Here is a 5126-nt window from a genome sequence, read left to right as displayed (position 1 = left end):
CTGGGCCCATCGATCCAGCCTGTCCAGGTCCCTCTGCAGGGTCCCTTCCTACCCTCGAGCAGATCAACACTCCCGCCCAACTTGGTGTCATCTGCAAACTGACTGAGGGTGCACTTGATCCCCTCATCCAGATCATCGATAAAGCAATTAACCAGAACGCAAGAACTCTGACATTTAATTCAGCTGTTGTTTCATTGCAGAAGGAATGAAAAGTGGGAAAGCAGCACAACACACTGAGATTTTGTATGAAATGTGATTTGCTGATATCACTTGCCTCATGGACTAACTTTTCTAGATTCAGGAGATGCTGAAAAAAAGAAATTAAAATTCAAGGGTGAAAGTTTAGGCAGAAAAAGGTTAGAAGTTTTCCATCAACTGTTTGTTTTTATTATTTGACCTTGCCTTAATGTTGTTGTGTACATGTCAGTTACTTATAGGTAACTGGCCATGAATAATTCTCTCCTTAACACAGATTTGGCATTTGGGAAAGTACAGTTCACTGAAAACCACGGTAGTGTAACAGCAATTCATTAACTGTTTTTAAATCAAAGAGTCTTCCAAAAGTCTTATTTGCTGTATCAAGAGTGCAGAGGAGACAGTTTAGCTGATGAACATTCAATAAATACCCTTTTAGTGAATCTCTGATGTAGACCCTCCCAGCTGATGATGTCAAAGTACTTTTTAAGTGGTTTATAAAAATCTTGCAAATTTAACCTGCCTGAACCACTTTCTTCTGCATGTAAATTCATCAGCCCTACCATAGTCATAAGGAAGTCAAGGCAGAGCTCTTGAAGGTTTTCCTAAAGATCACACTGAAAGTCTGTAGCAGGAATCACTGATGCTAAATCTCTTAAATTCCATTTCTATTTCCGTTTTGGGTTGGTTTGGGTTTTTTTTTCGTTTTAAGTCCATCCTTCTGTTGTGGGATAGGTGGAAAATAATCAGACAACCAAAACAGCAGGTAATAATTTCAGTGCCAACATTATTTTAGTAGTGATTTTGTCCAACTTTCTGATAAGCCAAAGAATAAGGATCTTGAAATCATTCCCTCTAATTTAAGAATAAGGACTTAGAATAAGGTATTGGACTTAATTCCCAGTGTATAAGTAGGGCTGTGCATCGGTGAAGTCTGCATTATGCCAGGAGTTTTTCAGAGAAATATGAATCAATGGTGTCATTTTTTACAACTTAAAAATGAATGATGAACAAAGAAATTTGATCAAAAAACATTGGCACAGTATTGTTTCATCTCACCTTTTGCTTAGGCTTTGATATGAAGACGAAACAAAGGCTTTTTAACCATTTTTGATGGAACCATGGAGTACCACTTGTTTCTGTGCAAGGTTTCTTAGCTGACGGGGGGGGGGAAGAAATCTGCAAGCAAAGGATTTGGGCTGACAAACAAACTTTCTAAAATTATTTTATAGAAGTCTAGCATGCAACTCTGATCACCTATTCTGTCCTATGCTACTGTGCTACTTTTTTCCTAACACATAGTGATAGCATGTTGAATCCATTTTCAAATTATGGGAAAAGATTATTCAACACTTGCAACAGCAACAAGGCAAAGGTCCTCAAAACCAAACCCTGTTACTTATTTTCATATGTGATGTTCTTTGCCAGTTTAATAAGAAGATAATTGTGATGATCCTACCTAAAAACTCTCCATAGCTAGAGTCTATTCAGTTGGCTGCTTCCCTAAATTCGTTCATGATGCCAAGTCACCCTATTACATGCCTTAGCTTCATTGCATACCGCAGAAGCCATTTTCTAAGGGAGACAAGAATTTGAAAGAAGCAGCACTATGAGAAAAAGAATACTTTTTCTTCCTTAATCTCTGATAGCACCTACATTGTGTCAATACATAGCATTATTTATAGATGCATAATGTCTAAAAATTAATGCTAAATTGGCTGGAAAAAACCCCCTTATTTACTAGCCAAAGCCCAGATAATATACTTCCTGCTTTAAAAAATGAATCAGTTTGGTTTGATTCTCATTTTGTTTGCATTGAATTTGGGTACATAGGATACAATAAGCAATTCCACGTTTATGCTTTAAAATATAGTTGGTTGTTTTTAAAGAGAATTTAAAGACAATTTATAATGAGTTAAAAATGAGAGACAAATTAAGAAAACCAACTCTTTGGCAAAGTTAAATTGGCTTAAAGTAAATAAATTACTTAGTGAAGTAAGTGGGAAAATTACACTAAATGATTAAGTGTTGAATCACCATCCTATTTATCTCACACTGCCATTTTTAAAAATAGCTTTCAACGTGCATGTTTGCTCTTATTACACTGTGGCATATATTTTTTGAAACACGTTCTTTCTATTCAGCAGACAAGAAATGTCACTGTTGATCACAGTTTTGATCCATCTACAAGACTACAGTTCCTTTCCACACAAGGGCCAATAACTGATGTACTTTCACAATAAAACACTTCAGTGTTCCTAGCAAAGTAGTGTGAACTCTCAATGTATTATCTGTGCTGGACATATTGTAAGGTATGGATTAAAAAGGGCTTACTCGACCACCCCTGCTCTATAATAAGCTTAAGTCAATCAATCACCCCACTTCATGTTACCAAATTATTTTTTTTTATAAAGAGAAATTATTGTCCTTTTTTTTTTTAACCTGACAGCTTGTCCTATAATATGTCACCATCATTTATAGAAATATCAGATTAACGTAGCCTCATACCACTGATCCTAAGGGGAGATTACAAATGCTAAATTATCTTCAGTTTATATTTTCCAACACTACCACAGCAATAATATTTTGTGCCAGTAATGCCATAGAGTTAAGTCTATAGGAAAATTGTGTTCAGTTTCTGGTCTTTTGCCTAGTCCCTAACTGGAGGGAATGATCCATATATCTTGGGTGCAAGTCCCTTAGGCCAATTACTTCATTTTAGACACAGTCCATCTAGAAAGACCTAACACTCTGGATCATGTTCTATTAGCACAAATGCTTCTGAATTCATGCATTTCACATTCACTCATGCAAGAGTTTTTGGAAAGGAAACATTGCAGTCTTGCCTAAGAAGGATCTGTCATTCCTGAGCACAGGAGAGAGGACTACAGAGTAATTGTAAATTAAAATAAAGTTCCCTGTGGATAGTTCTTGAAATTTTTGTGTCTGCTATGGCTCTTTCAGGAATATAGAACATCCTACCATATGTTGAAGAAAAAATTTGTATGTTCAATGAACTAGACAATTTTTCATCTGTAAACACAAACTATTTAAAATCTGATATTCAGAGAAAGAAATTAAGGGCTTTTTTAATGGAAAATTTTTCCTTTTTAGCCAGGTGTCTTCAAAATTTTAATGGTACATAATAGGGATGCAGAGCTGTGTAAGTATCTGGTTAGCAAAAAGTCAACAAAAGTTTGAGCGATGTTATTACTACGCAAAACGAGGACAGTGAATTGAGTACCTTTCCTATCATGGAAGCTGACATTAGCTAGGAAATAAATCATCTCCTCTGCTACTTCCCCAAAGGAAAGAAATTTAGAAGAAGCTGTTTGCATGGGAAGAAGACTGTTTGCCAAGAAAGATAAATTATTATGCATAGTACATTAGAAGAAATAGTTTGGTCTGAATTCGTTCTAGGGGTAAGTCTGTTACCTACTAAGGACTCTTACCAAGAATGTATAAAGCCTGCTCTCGGTTAATATTTTTAGTGTATACACTATTGGTATTTTTCATATAAAATAATTAGTTCTTCATGGAAATATTTGTACTTAACAGCTGACTGAATTTTCCTGCTGCATACGATTCAAAATCACATACCTTATCCCCACATATTCATTGTTGGTAAGTTCTGTTCTATATGCTCTTGCAGTTTCAGGTTTTTCTTTTGTATAAACTACTTCTTGACACTACCTGAAAACGAATGTAAAACAGCTTTTAAAGTTTTGCAATAATGCAATGAAAGAGCAAAGCTAGTGTTATCCTTACAAAGTGCTCTGTTATTACAGTTAGCACTAGGCATTTTTCGGTTTCATTTAATTTCCAGAGATCTTGTATGATTTTATGTCCGCATGTTTGCTTATGCTTTAATTGTAAAAAAACAACCAAACAGAACAAAATATTTCACATACAGTGTAAATGGCTACAAAACACACCAAAGACAAGTCCTCTAATACAGTAAAGTGCTTTGCTTCTCTTACCATTGTAGCTTTTGCCTCTTTTTAGGTTTAGCAAATTATAATATATAGCCATGACGACTTGTGTAGAAATTTCTCATGATCTCAGGAATTATTTAATTTAGAGTAAATGCTGTCTATGCATTACAGTGACCCACATTTGAATAAGTAAATACTAGTATGGAACTTTGACTTAGCAGCACGGATTGCACAGGGATAATTTTGGAAAAGGCACCGAGAAGCCTGTCTGCACTCTGTTGGCTAGAAAGGTAACATCAGCTTTAACATCTCTCTAAAAGATTTCTTAATTAAAACTATTCTATCTCAGAAGCACAGAATGCTTTCCACCTGGTGTCTGATACATGAAATAGAGCCATTCTCTCACAGAAACACAAGGAGCTTAGTCACTCAATAGGAGGGAGCAGGAAGAACAGCTAATTGTAAAAAAATGTGTTTAATAATTAACCAAAATAGTTCATTTCACACGCATAGTCAAAACAAGTAAGGGAGAACCAAGCAGAGTCTTGAGCTCCTGTAATTCTACTCCCTCAAAAATTAAATTACTATTTTTCAAAGGAGAATTAAATCAGCACTTTTCTAACTATGGAAAGAATCAAAGCGAAATATGGTATGCCCATTTCTGGTTAAATATCTGTTTGAGTTAGAGCAACATCAGGGTATGTACCCTGGTCCAGGCTAGGAATCGATTTCCCAATGCACTTAATCAGACACACAACATTAAGCATGTGAATGGCCCCATTGAACTCAATGGAAGTATTCATAAGCTTTAAGTTATGTACATACTTAAGTACTTTGTAGGTAGAAGCCTAAAGTCCTGCTTCTGTGTTAGGCACTCTGTTGGAAAGAAGTGCTGAGGGACAAATTTGGTATTATAAAGCTCCTCTTGTGCAACTGAGAAGCTTTCTTGGCTGGCAGACTCTATTGACTCTACTGAGGACAATATATTCCCAAAAA

Source organism: Aptenodytes forsteri, unplaced genomic scaffold (genome assembly GCF_000699145.1).
Source record: "Aptenodytes forsteri isolate BGI_AS27 unplaced genomic scaffold, ASM69914v1 Scaffold103, whole genome shotgun sequence".
NCBI lineage: Eukaryota > Metazoa > Chordata > Aves > Sphenisciformes > Spheniscidae > Aptenodytes > Aptenodytes forsteri.
This window is presented reverse-complemented; position numbering follows the sequence as displayed.